This window comes from Periplaneta americana, chromosome 14 (assembly GCF_040183065.1).
Source record: "Periplaneta americana isolate PAMFEO1 chromosome 14, P.americana_PAMFEO1_priV1, whole genome shotgun sequence".
NCBI classification, from domain to species: domain Eukaryota; kingdom Metazoa; phylum Arthropoda; class Insecta; order Blattodea; family Blattidae; genus Periplaneta; species Periplaneta americana.
Window position 1 is genome coordinate 38166223 of NC_091130.1, and position 26526 is coordinate 38192748.

A 26526-nucleotide genomic window follows, 5' to 3' on the forward strand; every position below is an offset into this window, starting at 1 on the left:
TAATAACATACAGTAGCTTAAAGAAATGTTTCCTTTATTTTATGCATTTCTGGCATAGATCACTCTCTTAAATCCCGGCTACCAACAAGACGTGAAAGGAAATTTATCTCCTTTTACGAGCTATTGCATGATGATATCTTCGACTCCACCTAGAATTACTGCCATCTTAGACTTCATTTGGGATTATTTCTATCATCTATCTCAACTAGTTAGTTCTATCTTCGACTCAATCTAGAATTACTTCAATCTTCGGCTTCACCAAGAATTACTTCCATCTTAGACTTAACCTAAATTATTTTCATCTCAGACTTCAGCTGGAATTACTTTCATCTTCAACTTCACCTAGAATTATCTTCATCTTCGACTCCACCTAAAATTACTTCTATGTTCGATTCTAACTAAAATTATTTTCATTCTCAAATCCATCTAAAATATTTCCATCCTACACTTCACACAGAATATCACTTCCAGCTTATACTCCACATTGAATATTATTTACATCTTCGGATCCACTGCGAATCACTTCAATCTTCGAATTCATCTAAGATTATTACAGATGGTACCCAGAATTTCTTTCGGGTTCGAATTCATCCGGAATTGTTTCCATTTCTGAATCCATCTAGAATTGCTTCCAATTCCGGTTGCACCTACAATAATTGCTTCCAACTCCGGCTCCACCTAGAATTACTTCCAACTCCGGCTCCACGTAGAACTGTTTCCGACTTCGACTTCAACCCCAGAATTTCTTCTGTCCCAGACTGTACCCACTTCCATCACTTCCATCTTCGAATTCACCTAAGATTATTTCAGATGGTATCCAGAATTTCATTCGGGTTCGAATTCATCCAGAATTGTTTCCATTTCTGAATCCATCTAGAATTGCTTCCAATTCCGGTTCCACCTACAATAATTGCTCCCAACTCCGGCTCCACCTAGAATTGCTTGCAACTCCGACTCCGCGTAGAACTGTTTCCCACTTCGTCTTCAACCCCAGAATTTCTTCTGTCCCCGACTGTACTCACTTACATCACTTCCATCTTCGAATTCACCTAAGATTATTTCAGATGGTACCCAGAATTTCTTTCGGGTTCGAATTCATGTAGAATTGTTTCCATTTCTGAATCCATCTAGAATTGCTTCCAATTCCGGTTCCACCTACAATAATTGTTCTCAACTCCGGCTCCACCTATAATTGCTTGCAACTCCGACTCCGCGTAGAACTGTTTCCCACTTCGTCTTCAACCCCAGAATTTCTTCTGTCCCCGACTGTACTCACTTCCATCACTTCCATCTTCGAATTCACCTAAGATTATTTCAGATGGTACCCAGAATTTCTTTCGGGTTCGAATTCATCTAGAATTGTTTCCATTTCTGAATCCATCTAGAATTGCTTCCAATTCCGGTTCCACATACAATAATTGTTCTCAACTTCGGCTCCACTTATAATTGCTTACAACTCCGTCTCCACGTAGAACTGTTTCCGACTTCAACTTCAATCCCAGAATTTCTTCTGTTCCCGACTGTACCCACTTCCATCACTTCCATCTTCGAATTCACCTAAGATTATTTCAGATGGTATCCAGAATTTCTTTCGGGTTAGAATTCATCTAGAATTGTTTACATTTCTGAATCCATCTAGAATATTGCTTCCAATTCCGGTTCCACGTACAATAATTGCTTCCAATTCCGGCTCCACCTAGAATTTCTTCCAACTCTGGTTCGATGTAGAATTGCTTCACATAGAACATCACTTGCACCCTATATTCCATACAGAATATTATTAAGATCTTCGGCGCCACTGAGAATCACTTCCATTTTCGAATTCACCTAAGATTACTTTAGATGGTGCCCACAATTTCTTTCGGGTTCGAATTCATCTAGAATTATTTCCACTTCTGAATCCATCTAGAATTGCTTCCAATTCTGTTACCACGTACAATAATTGCTTCCAACTCCGACTCCACCTAGACTTTCTTCCAACTCTGGTTCGATGTAGAATTGCTTCACATAGAACATCACTTGCACCCTATATTCCATACAGAATATTATTTACATCTTCGGCTCCACTGAGAATTACTTCCATCTTCGAATTCATCTAAGATTATTTCAGATGGTACCAGAATTTCTTTCGGGTTCAAAATCATCTAGAATTGTTTCCATTTCAGAATCCATCTACAATTGCTTCACAGTTCCACTTACAATTGATTCCAATTCCGACCCCAGTTCTACTTAAAATTATTGCTTCCAACTCCGACTTCATGTAGAACTGCTTCTGACTTTGACTTCAACCCCAGGATTTCTTCCGTCCCCCGACTGTACCCAGAATTGATTCCGATCTCTACTCTTTCAAAACGTACTTTTGACTCCAGAAAAAATGTTTCAGACTTCACCCAAAATTGTTTCCGACTATATTCAAACTTTCTCTCAACTTAACCAGAGTTTCTTTCAACTCAACACAGAATTACTCCCGGATCAAGCTTGTATTTAATGCAGACTTCTTCCGACTATATCTTGATCCTACATTTCTTCTTACTTTACCCGAAACAGCTTACAACTCCGACTATACCCAAAATCGTTTCACATTCCGAAATCATCCTAAATTATTGATTCCATCATCGATTTCATAGGTTTTCCCTCAAGATTCAAATATTTGCAAGGAGGAACGAATGTTTATTTCTCCCGCTGAAGATAGAATATTTGAGATTTGAGCCACGTTGCCACTGAGGTCTTAAATCTGGAAGAGATTGTACGCTACAACCGCCACGTTCAACAATGCTACGACAGAGCGTGTTGTGACGCGCAGTGCATTATGTAATTTTAATAAGAAGCCCCTCTCCACCACCATCACATCCAAAAAAGTTTGAAACCTCTTTCCCCCGTACATATATTTTATACATAAAAAATCTGATCTAACTTTTTTTTTTCTAAAATACTCGACGGATTTATGAGACCTCTCTCTCTCTCCTCTCTCTCTCTTTCTCTGTTCCCAAGGAAAAATGGAAGAAAAAAGGTATACATATATAGCTGAAGACTTTCGTTTTTCCATCAACGAAGTTTGCCGTTTAGTTAGAATTATTTTTCCAAGGGAAATTGCTTGCTGTTGCTGCGAGGGCGTTTTTACTCCTTCAACCTCACTCACCCCTTCCTTCGCCCCCCAAAACTCCTCTACCAACTTCCCCCCAGAGCCTCAACCTCCTGGTAACCCCCGTTTGGCCTCTCCTCACCCCTTTCTCCTCATCTCAAAAGACCTCGCCAAAGCATTTTTTCCCTTCCCTTCGCCCCTCTGTTCCATCTCCTTGCTTTTCGTCAACGGTGGAAACGCATAAGATATTATAATATGCCAAGAAGCAGACGGCGGTCCCTAAGTTTGTAGCGTTGGCTCTCAAATTATCCCTTCATATCGCGTAGCGCTTAGACCAGGTCTCCTCGACGCTGGTTGAGGAGTTTTTCCAGATGAGTGAAGGTGGAAACAATCAATTTTAATAAAGGCATATTGTCTCCGTGGAATCGTGTAATTCATGCAAAAATATGAAATATGATGATATAATAATATAACGAAAAGTAGCTGCTAATAATCGTATAACTCGGGGGACCGAGTTAAGTTATACTGTTAGAAACCAGGGCATCATGTGATGTACGGAGACGTTCGTTTTAATATCCATGCAAATATGGGAATAAAAATTTAATGTTCTTAAAGTTATATCGCAGGCCATGAACAAGGTCTAGCCAGACACAGAGTACAACGTATTTCATATTTAATCCAGTTCTGCACGCTGACGTAATATTTATATATACTTAATAAGTAAAGATGATTTCATTGCTTCATCTGACAAAATTGTACTTCATTAGTGAACGTTTTTATTGTCTTATACAGTGCCACCGAGTAATTCAAAATGTTTCAAAGAAATCAAACAAGAATAACACAAAGTGCGTTTATGTAAAAAGCAGGCAGACAGAAAAGAATAAACAAAGAAAGAAAGACATAAATAAAATGAATAAACTAAGAGGTAAGCAAATCAAGAAAAGGAAAAGCTAGAATAACAGTAAATGCAAAGACATAAAAAAATAAACACAGAGAAAAATAAAAATACAAAACAAACCTACAAAAATAAGAGAGAATTGAAATAGAGAAAAGGAAGAAAATGAAGTAGGGGTGAAAACGAGAGAAGGCGAAAGAGAAGAAATGAAGGGAAGAACGGGAGAAGTTACGAAGAGAAAGTATGTATAAAACCAAGAAAGGAGATAAAAAAGGTAAAGTTGGATAAAAATTAGGAACAACATAGTGGGGAAAAAGTAAAATGAAAGAGAAAGAAAGCTATGGAAAAACGAAACGGAATGGAGAAGAGAAGAAGAGTAGTAAGAGGAAAGAGCAAAGAGAAAGAAAATAAGGAAAAGGGAAAGAGGACAAAAAGGAAAGAAAAGAAAAGAGAGGAAGGAAAAGAAAGCGAGAGAGAAAAGGAAAAGAGAAGGATGAGGAAAATGGAAGAAAAACAGAAGAAAGAAAAGAGATTAAAAGAGGAAGAAGGAAGAAAAGTGGAGAGAGGAAGAAAGGGGAGGAAGAAAAAGAAAAAACAAAGTGAAATGAAAAACTGATTGAAAAGAGTAGCCTAATACAAAATAAGAGAAGAAAAAAGGGCAAACAAATAAAGAATAAGAATCATGAAAGAAATAGGAAATGAAAGAAAAAGACTGTGGATAATAGAAGGAAAAGAGGAGAAAAGGAAAGGAAAAGAACAATAAGGGAGAAGAAAAAGGGAAAGAAGAAAAAGGGGAAGAAGAGAAAGGGAAAGAAGAAAAGAGGAAAAGAATAAGAAGGAAAAGAAGATATAGGAAAGAAAACGAAAGAGGGAAGAGGTGGGAAAGGGAAGAAAAGGAAATTGGAAAAATAGAAGAAGCGAGAAAAGGGAAGAAGAGGAAAAAGGGACGAAGAAAAGTAGAAAATTGAAAAGGGAAGAAGAAAAGGGAAGAATGAAAAAGAGAGGAGGAAAGAAGGAAAAGAAGAAGAAAAGAAGAGAAGATGAGGATATGGGAAAGAAGAGGGAAAAGGGAAGTAAAGGAGAGAATGAAAAAGGGAAGAAGAAAAAGGTAAAAAGAAGAATAAGAGGGAAAAGAAGAGGCAAGGAATAAGACGAAATAGAGAAGATGAGGAAAAAAGAAAACAGAAAAAGGGAAGAAAGAAAAGGTGAGAATGAAAAGGGAACAACAGGAAAAGGGAAGAGAAGAAGAGAAAAACGAGAAGGCGATAAAGGGAAGAAAAAAGGAAAGGAAAATGGAGGAAAAAAGAGTACGAGAATAGCAAATTCAAGCAGAAAAACGGAAAGGGGAGGAGAAAAGTACGAAGAAAACAGGAATAAGGAGAAAGGAAGAGAAAGAGAAGAGGAAGGAAATGGGAAGAAGAAGGAAATGAGTGATAGAGAAAGAGGAATAAGGTGAAAAACGGTAAAAGAAACTAAACGCAAGAAGAGAAAGAGAAGAACAAAAGATAGGAAGATAAAAAAGATAATAAAAATACTGATAGAGAGACAGAGAAAACGGAAATGTGAAGACAAAGAGGAAAGGAAAATAATGTTAACGAGAAGGAAAGGAGAAATAGAAGTGTCTCTTCAAATATTACATCATCATCTGTATTTCAATTAATCCACTTATATTTGCCTTAAACAATTAACTTTCTTTTTTCTCTAATGTATCACATCACATTATATTGTACATGTTTATTGTATTCAGGACCCTTGTGGTCACTCAAATTCTTTGAGCTGATGTCTATAATTTAGAATTTATATATATATATATATATATATATATATATATATATATATATATATATATATATAGCTAGAAATAGTGGGGAATAGAAGGAAAGGAGAGACTGAAATGAAAGAGAAATTGAATGGTGGAAAACATGATAGAAGATAAAATGGCGAGACAATTTAAAGAGGAGTACAACTGAAGGAAAAAGGGAGAGTAAAGACAAGAAAAAGGTGTAAGTGGAGATAAAAAGAGAACTAGGAAGAGAAAGGAATGAGGAGAAGAAGGAATAAGGAGGGAACGGGAGGAAATAAGTGAGAGAAGAGAAATATGATACTAAGACGAGAAAGACAAGATGATGAGAAAAATAAGTATTATAAAATATGGAGAAACAGTAGTCTAGTAAGAAGAAAATGAAGGGGAGAAGGATAAGACCAGGGAGAGATTAGAAATAGGACGGAAGGAGTGAAATGAAGAAATACGGTAAATTCAAAGGAAAGAGAAAAAGTAATAGTAGCAGTAGTAGTAGTAGTAGTATAATAGCGTAAATAGTAATTATGGTGGTAGTGAAATTTTATTTGACGACAATTTCTACAGTAAAATTTCTATGTGGGCAAGAAATGACTTACAAATTTTGCCTCGTGCTTTCTATCGGAAATATATTTCCAAATATAAATGACACTCGAGAGGAAAGTAAACGGAGAATAAATATGGGAAATGTCTGCTACTATTCGGTTGAGAAGCTTTTGTCATCCAGTTTGCTCTCGACAAAGCTTAAAGTTAGAATTTATAAAACAGTTATATTACCAGTTGTTCTGTATGGTTCTGAAACGTGGACTATCACTTTGAGAGAGGAACAGAGGTTAAGGTTGTTCGAGAATAAGGAAAATATTTGGGGCTGGGAAGGATGAAGTTACAGAAGAATGGTGAAAGTTGCACAACGCAGAACTGCACGCATTGTATTCTTCACCTAACATAATTATGAACATTAAATTCAAACGGTTGAGATGGACAAGGCTTGTGTAGCACGTATGGATGAATCCAGAAATGCATATAGGGTGTTACTTGGGAGACCTGAGGGGAAAATGATCTTTGCGGAGGCCGAGACGTAGATAGGAGGATAATATTAAAAAGGATTTGAAGGGAAAGCGATATGTTGCTAAGGACTGAATTAATCTTGCTCAGGATAGGGACCAATGACGGGCTTATGTGAGGGAGGCAATGAACCTCCGGGTTCTGTAAAATCCATTTGTAAGTAGGCTAAGTATATCACCCCGGATCATATACAGATTGCTCATTCCTATGTTAAAATCGGTTGCACTTTGAAGAGAACAACCGCCAGGATCGCCACCCGTCCGTCGTAAACGACCACGAGATGGCAGTACAGTCGCTAATGCAATTCAAATGGGAGTTATGACGTGACTTTTTATGTAACAACTAGATGACAGCATAGTAAACCTGGCAAAAGTTGTTACCGTCAAAGCCTATAACGCAGAGCAATTTGGGCATATATGATCTAGGACAGGGATCGTCAGCACAGAGCACGCTGGGGCTAGCCTCTCTTACCCGCTGAAAACGCAGTGCACTATAGTGCTCTCGTAGCTGCTAGCGGGTATGCTCTCTATCTCTCCCTGTTACACGACAGAGTACACGGGACGGCACAGCGTACCCTTTGCACATTTCAGCGAGTGCTGACGACCACTGATCTAGGATATCACCAACACCTAAATTTCCAGCTTTACGTTCCTTTCGGAGGAAGTCGCGCTGAGGGTTTTATCGCCCTTCATAAATCATCATTCTTGGTCAGATTTGAAACCGTTAATTTGGAAAAGGAAAGGAGAAAGGCGAGGAATAAAAGTAAAGAAAAAAGATGTAGAAATGATGGAGGAAGATGATTAGGAACTGGAATGAAGGAAGATTATGAGAGGATTGTTCTTCTTTTCTGAAAATGCATCTATTGTTGACAACTGGTTTCTTATTGTAATCAAAATGTGTTTTAAGATTGCATATAATTGCAGTGGGTCTTGTGTTGTGAATTTGCATACTATACAGACGAACTACCACAACTTACTGCATTTTGTGCCAATTTTACGATTGCTTCGCGAACGACGCTGTGCCCTAAACACTGACGTCAATAATGATCGAGTTTCCACGGATGACAATCGAGAACTTCATAGAAGTGGAACGAAACTTTGAAGTAAACTTTGAGAAGCCATTTTATCTCCGCATTAGCATGGATATTAAAACACTCTTGTGCAAGTTCAACCTCTGACCTGGTATTCAGAAGTTATTGTACGTAGAACTTATTTCGGTCATTTTCAACCACAAATTTATGCTGTTGCAAGAACAACTAAACCCGCCCTTAACCCATGCCTTAGCACAGGAGAGTAGATATTTTTTTAGATTTTTGTATATAAGTAAGGTACTTATTCAGGACGGGTTGGGTGGGCATATAGATCTCCCAGTGATCACACCAGTTTCTACTAATCAATAATATAAATCCAAGGGAGTTTAAAGATATTTTTACTAAGTTAATACAGTGCCCTGGACGTACGTAACCTTCACCTTATTATTATTATTATTATTATTATTATTATTATTACTATTATTATTATTATTATTATTATTATTATTATTATTACTATCATCATCATGATTATTATTATTATTATTATTATTACTATTATTATTATTATTATTATTATTATTATTATTATTATTATTATTATTATTATTATTATTATTGATTCATATTTTTATACTTTGTCTCGTTTATTTTGACTTATTTTTCACATTTTATTATGCCTTTCCTTTTCTTTCTATATGTTATATATTAGGCCTTACTTACTTACTGGCTTTTAAGGAACCCGGAGGTTCATTGCCGTCCTCACATAAGCCCGCCATCAGTCTCTATCCTGAGCAAGATTAATCCAGTCTCCACCATCATATCCCACCTCCCTCAAATCAATTTTAATATCTTCCCATCTACGTCTCGGCCTCCCCAAAGGTCTTTTTTCCTCCGGCCCCCCAACTAACACTCTATATGCATTTCTGGATTCGTCCATATGTGTTACATGTCCTGCCCATCTCAAACGTCTGGATTTAATGTTTCTAATTATGTCAGGTGAAGAATACAATGCGTGCAGTTCTGTGTTGTGTAACTTTCTCCATTCTCCTGTAACTTCATCCCTCTTAGCCTCAAATATTTTCCTAAGAACTTTATTCTCAAATACCCTTAATCTCTGTTCCTCTCTGAAAGTGAGAATCCAAGTTTCACAACCATACAGAACATTATTGTTATTATTATTATTATTATTATTATTTTTATTATTATTATTAAAACTTTTTCATCTGTGGCAATTTTCCGCAAATAGAAGAATTAGAGTTGCTTCTGGGAGATAACCTTTGTAAGTGTAGTGCCAGTAGAAAATGCTAGATAAGTCATTTTTTTATAATATGCAACACAGCTGTCCAGTATGTAACAAGCTTCATTACAATTTAAAAAGTCGTTAAATTTATTCGCAGACAAACCTGTAGCTAGATAAATGAGCTAAATATTGCTTTAAAATTGTGTTACAGTGTCTGAAATGGCAGCTGCAATACAGTGGAAGTAATACATTTGAAGACTCAGTACATCAGCAGTGACTAAGTTGCAAGGTAACAAGTGTGTTCGCCAGAGACTATCGAAGTTGGCATCTAACAAGCAACACATACGCAGCAGGTGCAACACACCCTTTGCAGAGAGGGTGTACCAAATAATACGGGCGTGGTCCATTCTAAGTCCTACGTATCTAGACCTCAGCGGACGTGTTCATTCAACAAGCAGAGTAACGTCAGCTTTCTGTAAGACGCCTTTACAGAGTCGGTAAACCGATTAGCAGGGAACTAATGGTTCTTTCAAATATTCCGCTCGTCCTTGTAAGATCTGAAGACCATTTGTTTCATGGTGAAGCCACGTAGGGAATAACAATTGAGGAAGGAACAGGGCATAGTTACGATTGTAAGAAGCTAATATTCTGTTTAGTGACGTTCTTTTTCGGACATATGCAGCCATCGAAGTGTCTTGTTCAATCTAAACATTTCAGTCATTTATAAAGATTGTTTCCTTTTTGAGTTACTTATGTAAGTCTATCTCTTAACAACAATGGTTTGAAAGCTTTAATGAATTAATTGAGGGGCTGGGTGAAAGAAGGGCATTATAGAGGATGTGCCCTTATTGAGTAAAACGCTTTATTGTGTTCTCTGCTCTGTTATGCATATGATCACCAAGTTGTAGTTCAGTACTATGATCATAGAGGTCAGGAGTACCCAAAATGTAAAGTCGTGCATAGATAACATTATTACGGTTTGAATTTTCAACATCAATTTTCTCAGAACTTGGATTTGAGAGAAGTGCCTTTCTTGCACCCAACCCCTCAATTGTAGGCCATTTCTTCAAGTTAGCTTTCAATTTCAGCAATAAAAATGCCAATAACAAGAGATAGAACCAAATGGCTGGAGAAAAATTATTAGAAAATGTTGGCTATATACTATAGGCCCTATATATTTATAAGCAATATGGAATGAAGGTAAATGTAAATAAGACGAAGATCATGGTCACAGCAAGAAAGATGAAGACGGTAAACTTGCATATTCTAAATGAGGCAGTAGAGCAAGTGGACAGCTTCAAATACTTGGAGTGTACTATAAGCAGTAACGTGAGCTGCTGCCAAGAAGTCGAAAGGAGAACTGCAATGGCAAAGGAAGCTTTTAATAGAAAAAGGAGCATCTTTAAATTATGGTTTATTTAACGACGCTCGCAACTGCCGAGGTTATATCAGCGTCGCCAGTGTGCCGGAATTATGTCCCGCAGGAGTTCTTTTACATGCCAGTAAATCTACTGACATGAGCCTGTCGCATTTAAGCACACTTAAATGCCATCGACCTGGGCCGGGATCGAACCCGTAATCTCGAGCACAGAAGACCAGCGCTATACCGACTACGCTACCGAGGTCGACAGGAGCATCTTCTGCGTACCTTTGGAAAAAGAATTAAGGAAGACTCTTGTGAAGTAGGCTACTTTGTATGGAGTGTGGCATTGTATGGAGCAGAAACATGGACATTACGACGAAGTGAAGAGAAGCAAATAGAAGCATTTGAAATGTGGATATGGAGAAGAATGGAGCGTGTGAAATGGACAGACAGAATTAAAAACGAAGCTGTGTTGGAAAGAGTAGGTGAAGAAAGAATGATGAAGAAACTGATCAGAAAGAGGAAAAGGAATTGGCTTTGTCACTGGTTGAGAAGAAACTACCTTCTGAAGGATGCACTGGAAGAAATAGTGAACGGGATAAAAGTTCGTATCAGAAGAACATATCAGATGATTGACATTAAGATGTATGGATCATATGAGGAGACAAAAAGGAGGGCAGAAAATAGGAAAGACTGGAGAATGCTGGGTTTGCAGTGAAAGATCTGCCCTTGGGCAGAACAGTATGAATGAATGAATTCCTTGGATAGAGTACAACAACAATTTCTAATACCATTTTAGTCCCAAATAAACATTTTCTTAGAAAAAAAAAATTTTCCCTAGATATTAACACCGTTTTACTCGATAAGTACTATATTCTAATTTTTACACTTATAATTACAGAAACTGATAAGGAAAGATCTATCGCTGTACAGTTTTCCAATAAAATGGACGGTTGCAAGTTAAATAAAAAGATTAACACGCATCGTTATTTCCTGCCATTAGGAATCCTGGCAACCCTGCTACAGTGACTAAGGTAGGGAATGCTGTTTTTTCAGACCGAGTATGTTTGTGTTTTCGTACATGAACCGGCGATGCGTTGTTGCGAAACAATGCAGATTTGAGCCTAATTTTATAATAAACCGTGCACTTAATTACAAAACGCATAGACCGTAATACATTTGTATTTACTTTAATGTAGTCTATTGTCCCCTCCAATCCGCAGTTACATAATTTCCATCGTCTTTGTTTACTTATAATTATGGGGCGGATGTTGATGACTTAAAAATCTACTTAAAATGATCATTAAAATACCCTTAAACTAATGGAAAAATGACATAAAATTGAAAGAAAATGAAATTTAAATATTATTCACCTTAAAAATTAGTCACCTTGTTTCAATGACTGCCTTGCAAATCTCGGAGAGAGGAGACAATTTCCTCGAATTTGGCTGAGATAAAGGAAAAGAACATGCAACAAAATGAAGGTTTTAAGGGAAAACTATAGATTTTAATGAGGGTTTACACTGTGTTTCAATCAGGGGTGGTCCATGTCAGTGCCTTCATTCTCCGTCTCCTCCTTCCGCGCTTCATTTTTGTTACCAGATTTTCCAGATGAGGGAGTGTGAATGACAAAAATAGTAAGCGCAGCGTGCATTCTTCAATCTTTGTGTTAAAAATACTATCTACTACAGTAGACATCCCTTCCGAACAATGTTGAAAACACAACGTCCTGTCCAGGACATGGTGAAAGTTTCCCCCCTTCCAAACAAATTCTAAAGACACCCTAGAGATAGTGAGTGCAATTGTATTCAATTTGAATTAGAGTCTGGCTGGGCGGAAGTGAAGGCCTAGTGGCCTTAGCTCTGCCAGATTAAATAAATAAATAAATAAATATTATTAATTATTATTATTAGTAGTACCGATAAAATAACAGTAGCGGTCAAAGTCCTCACTTAAACTAAGCTGCTGTCAAGCATTTTATATTACTTCCGTTGGGTGAAGTGAAGCCTTCAGTGGAATGAGAGATGGACTTGAGAGTCTGTTTCAAACTATAAAACTCAAACTTCACTGTTATACACTTATTCAGTAGGTAATCACTACTGACCGATTTGATTAGGGAATGATTCAACAAACCTATTGGTAAAGAAGAAAGTAAAAAGCATTCCAAGTGATCTAAAAGTTCCTAAAGTATTAAAAATGACCAAAAAATGCCGAAAAAAAAATATAAAAATGACCTATTACTTCATAAACGTAAAAAAAAAAATGCAAAAAATGCTTGTAAGAAATTACTTTTTTACGTTGGTATTAACATAGAAATGATTTCTATATTAATAGACATCGTCCTAATGTGAAAAATAAGATGACTTTTCATCAACATCCGCCCCTTATTTATAATAATAGTTCAAATGACTAAGCAATAAAAATAATATGGCAAAAGATCTGAATTCTAGGAGAGCTGTATAAATTACAGTACGAAAGAACTTATCATCTATGTAGCGGCTATCCCTTGCTGTTTCCTGGAATGATTTCTTATTTATAAGGCGCACAACAGATAATCTTAAATGATACAGTAGTTGTTTACACCTTTTCAGAAAGAAGATGAAATAATTATAATAAAAATTTGCTAGTCCAGAATATTTTACGGTTTCTACTTCAAGTGAACGCGGTTACGTTGAGTATACTTGTGAACCCAACTCTAGTAGTTTAACAACACTTTATTTACAAGTCCTAGAAAATATTTCTTTGCTAACTACGCCACCTTATGGATATCTGATGAAACATCACGATACTCGAGATAAGTGTATTTGCTTGTTCACCTTGATTTAACTATAGCTTCGCCACCAAAGGGGGTCTAGGGTGTCACATAGGCAAACTAACTAAGAAAAGCACTTTGATGTACAACACGAAGCAATAGAGTTTCCAATAATAATAATTCTCCAGGCAAGAAAATGCAATGAGCACATGCCATATAATTGTTTTCTTGAATCTGAATTTATTGCAAAGCGGTAATAAACATAACCGCCTCCCACACAGTCCAGTAGGTAAATCAAATTACAGTGAAACTAAGTTAAAATCTGCATAACGGCAGAGCGCCAAAATTAAATAAATAAATAAATAATGGGAAAGATAAGGAAATAGAGATAATATGTACGTTATTGCTAAGACAGTTCAAGCTATACTCTGTGTTATTTTGATACTTCTGATCAGTCTAGGGCTCGGAAGTTGATGAAATATCACCGTTTTTCTGAGACATCACAGACAATGCAGGATGCAATACAAACTCGTTTCACTTCAACAAGAACTAATATAGTCTCCTTTCATTTTGCATTTTTTTTTTTTCATTTTTAGCCTTTTATTGTTTACTAGCCGTACCCGTGCGCTCCGCTGCACTCGTTAGAAATAAATATAAAGTAATTACATAATTAAAATAGGACATTTGATTCAGGGAACATTCGTGTTTGATAGAAGGATAAATCGTTTAATATGTTACTTAATTTAAATTGCATCCGAATAATTAAAATGCGATCATTTTGGTCCAGAGACACTCATTTGGTGCAATGACAATTCCTTTAACATGTTTCTTAATTTTTATTACATGCAACCATAGTTTAATGAAGATTGACATCATTTAGATTTAATGTGTATATTTTATTTTACTTGTTATAGGTTTCCATTGCATTATGGTAATAACTTAATTTTAACTCTTGTTTTCTACGTATTCAGTAAATGGCGCTTGGCCCACTATGGTTCTGAACCCTTCAAATAACTTTATATTATATTATATTATATTATATTATATTATATTATATTATATTATATTATATTATATTATATTATATTATATTATATTATATTATATTATATTATATCAGAAGTTACTGTAATAACATTATAGCATTATGTCCATCTAGAGAAACTACACTTTCCAACGGTGAAATAATAATTAATTATACAAATCGGTTAATTTAGCTTCCGATATTACTTCATACAAACACAGAAACATTCTCTGTAGGCTATCTTTCATAGCTTTCGATTGTTGCTGTCCAAGGCCCCTTATAGACGAAGTCATTTGTTTTTTAATTCATTACACGGCCTTAGATGGCAGTTATTTTAATTTTAAAACTCATTTATCTCATTAAATATCAGTCCTATAAAAATTTTTCATGGAATGAAACTTATCGAAAATTATTTTTAAAGAAACGTTTGTTCTGTAATATTTTTCACAAAAATCAATAATAAGCGAGATATTTCGATTTATTTCATTCAGGCCCCCTTATAACCCCCCTTTTACATAATGTATTTTGAATGCCATATAGCCTAAAATCTAAGTTACAACGAACTTAATTTATATTCCAATTTTCATCGAAATCCGTTCAGCCATTATCGCGTGCAAAGGTAACAAACATACTGACAGACAGACATAGAAACAAAAATGTCAAAAAAGCGATTTTCGGTTTCGGGGTGGTTAATTATATATGTTAGGACCAATTATTTTTGGAAAATCGAAAATTACCAGAACAATTTCGGCTAGAGATTTATTACTAGTATAGATTGGTCTTTTGTTTTAGTGTTCTATCTACTTTTTGTTGCATTTTTGCACTTTTCTGCTTTTGAACGGACGTTTTTACAGTGTAGTCGTAGTCTACATTCGAGAATCTACTGCATATTGCATACACAATCCTATTGCGTCTTACAAGAATTTTCCCTTATGGTTCCATCATCTTGACTCCTGATCACGTGTGTTGCGCGCTACTCCCCATTCAACGCAACAGAACAAATATTGCAGCCGCAGTGCCAGCAGTCAGCATTAACTTCCAATCCAAAAGTTTGTATAAGCAAGATAAATAATTATATTAACAAGATATTCTATTATCATAATTATATTATCAACACAAGTAAAGACGTAAATGCCGAAAGCAAAACAAAGAAGACAAACATTTACTTATATCAGTGATTTGAATAATCAGTCATTATGGCTTAACAAAATGTACATCATGCCTGATGATGCCCCTTTGGAGGGTGAAAACGTTTGCAAGTGTAATTAAAAGTAAATATATAAAAAACCAGTGATATGTAACTTGTTTTTTGTACATTTTGTTAAGCCATAAAGATTAATTATTCAAAACACTGATATAAGTGAGAGTAGTAATTGTCTTAGCTGATCATTAAAATCAAAATTAATTGTAAATTAATAAAAAACCAGACAAAGTTTTCTTTGCGATAGTGACTGACTTTGGTGGCAATGTATTTTCCATAGATGGAAATATACCAGAGTGCTGCATTGGAGTTAAATCGCTGGCTTGAACTCGGTCGAGTGTCGCACCCTCGAGTGAGATACGATCGGTCGTGATACGCTCGTAATAAATAGAAGCACAGTACAAGGTCATCTCACCGACATGTCTTATCTTGTATGGAAGGCGACAGATAAGATACACATATGTTTTGCTCACACTGTAAAAATAAGGCTTTATTTTCTGCGTGTATGACAAACGTTTAATGGAACAGTCAATGGAACGTAACAAAACAGGAACATGAAGTTATAAATAAAATAATATGAAAAACTTCGATGTACAGTTATTATTGCTAATTAATAATTATTCAATATTTGAGTTACCACATATATAATATGATAGGTCCATAGATAGTGTTCCCCCTATATACTGCGACAATGTAGAAACGTTTTACAAAATATTGATATAGCAGTAGATTAATAACAATACATACTAGGTTCAAAAAGTTCCCGGAATTTGCTAGCATCATAGAAACAACGTACCTTAAACACTATTCTACAGCATTCCCTTCAAAATAGTTGCCTTCCGCAACAACACACTTTTGCCAACGCGTGTAGAGTTCCTGGAAGCAGGCCTGGAAGCCATTTTGTGAAACCCGTCTTAGTGCTCTCGTCGCGTTTGCGATAACCTCTTCAGCATTGAATCTCCGTCCTTTCAGATGACTTTTCAGACGGGGAAACAGAAAGTAATCAGGTGGTGAGAGATCAGGAGAGTATGGTGGGTGATCCAAAGCAGTTATGTTGTGCCTGGCAAGAAAATTCTTTACAATAATTGCGCGATGAGCAGGTGCATTGTCATGCATAAGGCACCAGTTGTTTTCTACCCACTTTTCTGGACGTTTCCTTCTCACTGCGTCCCAGAGGCGACGGAGGGTTTCTACGTACAATTCTTTCGTTACAGTACGACCTTCTGGAATGAACTCATGGTGCATGAGACCCTGAGAGTCGAAGAAAACTTCCAACATAACTTTGCTTTAAGAGTGCTTAAATGCGACAGGCTCATGTCAGTAGATTTACTGGCATGTGAAAGAACTCCTGCGGGACAAAATTCCGGCACATCCGGCGATGCTGATATAACCTCTGCAGTTGCGAGCGTCGTTAAATAAAACATAACATTTAAAATAACTTTGCCTTTGGAAGTGTCCCTAGGAAATTTTTGCTTCCGAGGAGATGTTTTCGATTTCCACTCAGATGACTGTCGTTTAGGGACTGGGTCGTACAAGTAGCACCAGTTTCATTTTGTTTAAGAAATCACCATCTTCATCAGCCATACTGATCATGTCCCCAGCAAAACACAGAACTTGATGTTTGTACTTTGCTCTGTGGACATAATTACAAAATGCGACGAACAAACAAAACACTATGATAAACAATTGCCTACAACTCAAAACCAATAATTGCCATTATCAGCAAACTTTAAGGAAATGACATCATGAATGTTACCAACAAAACAAATGTATAATATCCCTTGTTATATATTAATACGAAAAATGGTAGTAAAATTCCGGGAACTTTTTGAACCTAGTAGTATATATTGTGTATGACAAACAATTAATGGAACAGTCAATGAAACGTACCAAAACAGGAACATGAAGTTATAAATAAAATAATATGAAAAACTTCGATACACAGTTATTATTGCTAATTAATAATTATTCAATATTTGAGTTACCACATATATAATATGATAGGTCCATAGATAGTGTTCCCCCTATATACTGCGACAATGTAGAAACGTTTTACAAAATATTATTGATATAGCAGTAGATTAATAACAATATTAGTACAGAGATAACGTCACAGAAAATATATAATAAAACGAATAATCATGCTGCACAACTGTTACAGACGCAAAAATTGATATACTAATAATTACTAGAGATTATTACTATTATTATTATTATTATTATTATTATTATTATTATTATTATTATTATTATTATTATTACTAGAAAACTTGATACGGTTCTTGCATTATCGTGATTGTGTTCTCCGTTTATAATAATTATATTTACATCCAATAACATCTATCGGATGTGGTAAACACAAAATCACTTCTGTATGGAAAAAAAAGCATTTACCTACAACATTTATATTAGATTTTAAAGCAAGTTTTGTAGTTGTACTATGGAGAAGTTAGTTAAACACTGCAAAGTTTTGAAATGATAAACATCTATGATGTTACTACACAGTTCATCACTGTAACAAGAATGAATGTCTAACGCTCGGCTTATACCGTTCGAGGATTTATCGCTCGTGACAATTTTACCCATCATGTATGTGCGCTAACTATCGGATTATACTATGAACTACTTGGCGCTCGAGCGAAAACGTCCGATGCAGACCTCTGAAGTATACTATTTTGTTGTATTTTACTACTTAAATCATGGACAATTTCTTTAAATTTAATGTCATATTTTCATTAATTTAAAGTCATTTTATAGGTAATTTTTCTGTGATTTTTAGGTAATCAACTTTCGAGCCTTACTGATCACCTTAGAACAGCATGCTGAAATTCATCATAACCAACTGCCGGGCTCTGTATAAAACATAGGAGATTAGCCTATAAATTTCAAAGATCTATGACTAAATTAGCAAGTATAACGTTTATTAAACGTGGCATCATCATATAGACAGGCCGTGTCAAGAGTTTAAATACTAGCAAACCGATAAATACATTTATGTTGGCGCCTCTGTCTCGTAAGAGTCTGCGAAAAATTACGCAAGCGAAAAGAGTTGGCTTCGCAAAGTGCTGGTAAACGTCAAGTGTTGAAGTTGTTTGATTGCGATGTGTGGCATCTTTTATCATACTGAAGCTGAAGAGCTACATGCTGGATACATAAAAGTCATTTAACGACTGGCCTCTCAAAACAAGAGACTGCATAAATGGCAAAATACTGCGGCGCCGGCACCAGGCTGCGTGCAAGAAACTTGAAGGCATGGGGATTTCCGCTGACAGATCCCACTATCTGCACACATCCTTGTTTGTTACGATTCATGTGATGGAATGAAGACAGATTTGTGTATCGTTATACGATCAAAACAGATCAGGAGAGCTGACGTTTTAGGTAATAAACAACAGTAATATTATTTATAAGCGCTTTAAGAAAAATTCACAAAAAATTGTTTCGGCGTTAATTTCTTTAATTTTGACGTAAAAGGGGAACGTGATGTATGGATTCGAGAACTGAAGACTCTTTATATTTCTCGATAAAAAGTGAATTTATGAAATGCCTTGGATTGCTTGAAGCGTCTTCATTTTTGGTATGGAATTTTTAATATCAATGAACGTTTTTGGTTTCAGTCAATGAATAATAATAATAATAATAATAATAATAATAATAATAATAATAATAATAATTCGAGAACTGAAGACTCTTTATATTTCTCGATAAAAAGTGACAGAGAATTTATGAAATCCCTTGGATTGCTTGAAGCGTCTTCATTTTTGATATGGCATTTTTAATATCAATGAATGTTTTTGGTTTCAGTCAATGACTTACAATAATAATAATAATAATAATAATAATAATAATAATAATAATAATAATAATAATAATAATAATTCGAGAACTGAAGACTCTTTATATTTCTCGATAAAAAGTGACAGAGAATTTATGAAATCCCTTGGATTGCTTGAAGCGTCTTCATTTTTGATATGGCATTTTTAATATCAATGAATGTTTTTGGTTTCAGTCAATGACTTACAATAATAATAATAATAATAATAATAATAATAATAATAATAATAATAATAATAATAATAATAACAATAATAATAATTCGAGAACTGAAGACTATACTTCTCGATAAAAAGTGACAGAGAATTTATGAAATCCCTTAGATTGCTTGAAGCGTCTTCATTTTGGTATGGAATTTTTAATATAAATTAATGTTTTTGGATTCAGTCAATGACTTACAATAATAATAATAATAATAGTAATAATAATAATAATAATAATAATAATAATAATAATAATAATAATAATCTTTACTTCATGGTTTAGGCTTAGTGCCTCTTCCTTCTTCACATTTTATTCAGTTCCACCTCTTCCTAGGACGTCCGACGTCTCTTTTGCCTTTAGGTTGGTATTGTTGTATCAATGCTGGAATTCTTTCATTATCCATTCGAGACAGGTGTTCTTTCCACTTTTCTTTATAACCTTCAACTTTTTCGTTTATGTTGTATATATTTAATTCTTTACGGATATCCTCATTTCTTATCAAATCCCTTCTTGTACATCCCTTTACTCTGCGAAGAAACCTCATCTCTGCAACCTGTAGTTTACTTTTATCTCTTTCTTTAATTATCCATGATTCGCTTCCATATGTCAACACGGGTACTGCCATAGTTTTATAGAATTTTAGTTTTGTTTCTTTTGTAATTTTTTTTTTAGTGTTTATTTATTGTACCGCATATTCACAGGAATTTGCTTATTTTGTTGTCAATATCTCTATCTACATCATAAGTTATATTACAACCTAAATAATCAAAATGAGATACTTGTTCTATGGGCTTATTATCAACTATTATTTTTGTACGAATTGGAAATTTACCACTGTGGGCCATAATAATAATAATAATAATAATAATAATAATAATAATAATAATAATAATAATAATAATAATAATAATAATAATAACAAAGTTTGGAATACCACAAAAATTAATCAATTAATAAAGGAATGCATGAGTAATTCGAAATGTAAAATTAAAGTTGCAACTGTTATTTCAGACAGTTTTGAAGTTCAATCTGGAGTGAGACATACTTTTTAATTTTGTCTTAGAAAAGGAATTACAGAGACTTAGGAATGAAAATATTGGAATTTCATTGGGCAATGCTAAAATTAATTTATTAGCATATGCTGATGATATTGTCCTTCTAGGACAAACAGAAAATCATATCAAGAAACTTTTTAGACTCTTAGTAGAAGAAACAAGAATAACAGGGTTAAAAATTAATTATGATAAAACTAAATACATGAATATACCACGTACCTCAAAAAATAGAGGGTCACTTATAATAGACGATTGGGAGTTTCAAAAAGTTCCTGAATTTAAATACTTAGGAAGTATAATTAATGAAACAGGCTTACATGGGAAAGAAACTGAACATAGACTCGTTACGGAAAATAAGTGTTACTACTCCCTTCATAAATTGCTTAGTTCCAAACTCCTTTCTAGATTATCAAAATTAAGATGCTATAAAACAATAATCATATCAACTCTCCTATATTGCTGTGAAACTTGGATATTAAAAAAAAACAACAACAACAGAATTTCTTTTTACTTTTGAGAACAAAATCTTGAGGAAGATTTTTGGTCCCATTCAAGAAAATAACACATGGAGAATTTTGAACAACAGGGAACTAAGGGATATTTATAAAGATCCGGACATAATAGCCTTGATAAAAAGTCGAAGACTACGTTGGCTTGGACACGTTCTACGGCGTGATGAAGACTCTCTTCTACGAAAAGCTTTCGACTATTCTCCACGATATACAGACCTCTTGGCAGACCTCGTCTCCGTTGGCAGGACCAAGTATATGATAATCTTTGTACAGTGGAGGGCGACAAGAAGCTGCAGAGAACAGAGACGAATGGCGATATATCGTGAATGAGGCTAAAAACCTCTCAGGTTTTGAAATTCCCTAAATTGATTGATAGAACACTCATGATTAATTGACCTAACCTCAAAACTCCTCTGTTTTCAGCAATATCAATATCGTATGTCATATGTTCTAAACAGCTGATAGGGAATCCGATGAGGCGATGAGGTATAGCCGTTACAGTGAACGCACTCCATTTAAAATATCTGTTGCGTGCGATTCGTCCGAGGAGTGCGATACGATGTAGTGAACGCTTACCTTAGAGCGTATTCCGAATCTCACCGGTGAGCAATCCGATGGCATCACGGTGTTCCGAATTCCACCGATGACGTCATTGATGCTCCATCGGTGTCGCACCGGTGCCATCAGCTTGCAGAGGTGGTGGCAGTCTCCATCAGCCGCCATCAGTGAATCTGATTGGTTCTTGTATAGGGCGGGAATTAGCAGACGAATAACATCGTGCACTGTTGTGTCATGGCGGTGTGTTCTGCTTTAGTTCTGCTGTATTGTTTGTAATGAGCACAACGTAAAAACAGTATGTTCATGGCTTATGAGCGAACATGTCAACGGACCCATTATTACTACCGGTTCAAGAAATAAATTGTTTATGCTATCTTTTCTTTGAACGAGATGGGAGTACGAAAATTTCGCAAAATTTTGCTAGCGTAGCACAGACAACAACTTGTACAGTCGTCATGACAGCCATCGATCCTTCCAGCAGTTTTGTTCCTTATTTCGCTGCAACGTGACGTCATTGATGCCACCGGACCGGTGAGATTCGGAATACGCTGTTAACTTTGCTTCAATTGCATTCGGAAAAACCTCAACCAGATAATTTTCCCTAACAAGGACTTTAACCCGGGCCCGCTCGTTTCACGGTCAGACTTGCTAACCGTTACTCCACAGCGATAGATTGATATTGTCGTGGTCTCACTTCTGATATGCTGACTACAAGAAAGTCCAAACAATATACTTAAGACATGACTGTTGACAGATGTATTAGTATTATGGTGTGGACGTTTCGGTTGCTGAACGCTAGCAAAATAACTAAAACAATCAATATCTTAACTGTTATTCGTAGAGCTAGACCAGTTTCGGCATTTATTCTACAGAGATTCGTGCCTTGTAACACATTAAAAGAAAGTTTCTGTAACGAGAAGCAGAATGACCGCCATAATAAAGATGCTAGCGAAGGTGTTTACAATAGCATCTCGCCTTCAGCAAGTGAGGGCAACACTTAAAAATGCATCGGTACGTTATCTGCTGCTCAAAGGAGACCTGAAGCGCAACGCATTAAACTCTAATTAGATTTTAATGATTCACTAAATATCGGTTACAACGAGCTTTGGTCGGTTGACGACAAAATAACAGTTCCAGCTACTTAAACTCGGGGATCTTGTTAGTAGTTAATGGATTGGCATTACATTTATGCTACGTGAAATGAAACCTTTTTAAAACCTACTTAGAGTACAGTAGATGAAGGAAATAATAAGAACACACGATGGCGAAGAGAATTCTGTGGTGGCCTTTTGGCGGTTTCATACCGTAATTACTTCAGGGGGTACGTATAGCTTTGAGCACTGAAGAATAAAATTCAGCATATGATTTTTTTCCTCTGTGTACATAGCTTATGCAGGGACATCATTTTATTTTTACTAACATTTTTAATATTAACCTGGCTATACCTTTGGATTAACGGTTGAGAACCGGAAACACCGTTTGCTACCCCCATCCACGACTGGACTTCGACGATACTGGCGTAAAATACAAACAAATTACTTTTCTAGGTACAGGAGGGAAGAAAAGTAGTTGATCCATTTACGTAAACTAGGAAATATCGCAACTTTGAGTATGATAATTTTCATTAGGTTTTTGTTTAATCAAAATACAGTACAGTATTAACAATAAGTGTTTTTACTCACGAACTGAGTTATCCATGCGAACGAATTCATTATGCGTTGTATATTATATTGTCTACAGCACATTAGCGTACAATATAGAGAATGATGTTAAACTGAAAAATAATCATAATATGGATATTTAAACACAATTTTGAAAATGATGGCCGTTCATTTCGATACAGGCTTCAGTTCTTTTGTGCATATTATCGCTCTATAGACTATTGCATGTAATTGCAATTACCAGTTTCGTTCTTCGTACTAGTAACTCATGTTGAAGTAATTCTGTACCTACATTACTACCATTCAAGTAACGGGAATTAAATAATCAGAAATGAGATTTCTCTGGATCATAAAAAAAGTAACAAGAATTGAATGTCGAATGAATGTCAGATATAATTGAAAAATATACAGAGTGATTCTATGACTATGTTACAAACTTTTAGAGATGATAGACGAGATCAGTATGAACTTTCATAATAGAAATCCATATCCGAAAACGTTCTGTTTGGTCAGTAGTTACAAGACTTGATATGTATAGCCAGTGTAACCAGCTAACATCGAATCGGCGTATGAGATTCTTCCGCAGCCTTTCAAATATCCCTGGCGTGTTTTTAATCACATCACAGGCGGCTAAAATCCTGCCAGTGTTTATTGAGTTCTTATAAACAAATGATTTTAGATAGCCTGATAGAAACAATCGAATGGATTCGTGTCGGGTGATCTCGAAGGCTAGGGCCTTCCCTTCCAATCCAGCAAGCAGGAAATGTATCATTCAGATGATTGTGGACATCTACACTGAAGTGAGGCGGTACTCCGTGGTACTGCAGCCACATCTTCTTATGGAGAGCGAAGAGTACGTTCTCTAACAACCAAGACAGAACTCCTACCACGAACCGCAGGTAGGTCTATATGAGTAAATGTGGCCGTTGAGACAGTCAAGTAGGAGACACGGTCCAATGAGATGGTCTTGTAGTCTACAACGCCGACCCACATATTTACAGCGAATTATTACCTTAATCTGACCTCACATTCTCCAAATATCATATGCGAAAATGTTCAGTGGAGGTTCTTTTATTTCCTCTTTAAATTTTGGACGCTTTTACTGAATCACCTGGTATTTCTGTGACTTGAATTATGGTTCGTCTCTGTGGCTCTGTAGAGCAGTCTTGCGATGGTGACTAATATTTGCGGGCGAGAGCTATTTTATGCCCGCTGCGCGCGCGCGGAGCTTTTTTACCTGTAAACATTGCTAAAGGATGCACAGATCTCAGAACACAGCGCATCATGACGGAACGGAAGCGCTTAAAGCTTTCAAGGAAGAGTGGAAGATACAATATTTATGCTTCGAACATGGTGATGAAGTCCAGTGTTTGTTGTGTAAAAAAAATATAATTTGCAAAAAAAAAAAAAAAAAAAAAAAAACCATATAAAACGGCATTATGAGACACAACATGAAAAAATATAGTCATTATTCAGGAGAATAGAGAAATAAATGCATTTCGGAATTGACATCGAAGGTAAATTAATTTACATTTGGGTCAGCAGATAGTATCTAGATTCCTTTTATTTCTTTATTTTAAATGTATTATTGATGTTTTATTTGTTGCTTGTTTCTGGATATTTACTTTTATTAGACTACGTGTTTCTTTAACTTAGAAATAATATTATATCTTTGATTGCACTTTAACTTATACTATTACTAAACTCAAAATGGTAATTCACTTTTATTCCAATAACTATATTCAGGATTTTTAGCAAATATGAACTAAACATTTTGAAAACTTTGATGCAACGAGCTTTTTTAGTAACGTAAATATAAAATATACTAAAAAATATAATTTCAAAACTATTAGACCTAATTGCACCAAATTTTGTACAGATGATATTATTATAAATCTGTTTATATAGTTTAAATTTCACAAAGTTTGGCCGAAATTGTGGAAGTTTTAAAAGTCATACATATCCCCTTAAATGATTGACCCCAAAAATTACGATAGCTCTCAATATCTTAATTTAATCAATTTGCTTTTTTCGTGTTACGTGCATCTCACAAATCACTCTAAGAAAACTCCTTACATAATCACGACTATCACACAATCAATATACTCTATTTCAATCAATATTTCCATTATTATTTTTTCAACAAATACTCAAAAGTAATTAGAGATCACCCATGTGGAGCAGGTAGACCCTATTAGTTTCTCCTAACCAATGAAGTGAAGTATTTATATAATAAATAATTGCTTTTAACAAGAAAATGGTTTACATACAATTAACTTTTTCTATTTCTCTTTTTGTTCCTAAAAACCCCTCCCTTTGCGATTTGTTTATATATGTACATGTATTTTAAAGAACTGAGTAATTAGCCCTATTACATAGCCAGAAATTTAGTAACGCAAGTTATTGTAATAATTGCTGCCTTTATTCGCTGCATGTGCATGTACATCCCTGTTGTCTACGTTACAGTGAATGCGCTATGCGCTCGTGATCAAGGTCGAGCTCTTCTACCGTGATTGGGAGCTAATATCGTCTCATCACTGCTGTAGAGAGTACGACCTTCCTAACCAAGCGGTTTGTGGTTCGATTCCCGACGAGGGTTTTGTAAGAGTGATTGTTTCTTGCTTAGTCTGTGATGTCTCTACGACGGGTCTGAGACGCGGTCAGGGAGGTCCACAATGTGAGTATGTCTAATGTTAGTCCAAAATGGTGCAAGAATAGGGTGAAAAAGACGAAAAAAGAAAGAAATATGATCTGGCAGCCAGGATACAAAAACATGCGAATTGCATTGAATATTTTCTCTTAAAAATTCAATGCTCTGAGCCGGTTTTGAGCATGTAATATTTTGTTTCACGCAAGGTCGTGGACCTTTAGACCACTGATAATTGTTAAATAAAATATTTCCGAAGGTTCCGCCTAGTGAGAAACGAGTTGGTATGGAAAAATGGACGAACTAACATGAAGATACAAAGCGTTTTCGTGTATGTTATAACCGCGACGCACCTAAAAACAACTCGACTATTATGTTAAATATTAATACGAAAAATGAGTCATCCGGTATGTGTTAAACACAAAGCGAAGTGTTTCTCCAAGCCGTTGACATATTATCTTCGTTAGAGAAAACCCCAACGCCCACTACTTAAAGCGGTGACAAGGATTGCTATTTGTACAGACGTCTTTTCATGGTGAAATCACTAGAGGAGACGCCTAAAAATAAGTGGATGCAGTCGTAGAAAAGACCCGAGACTATAT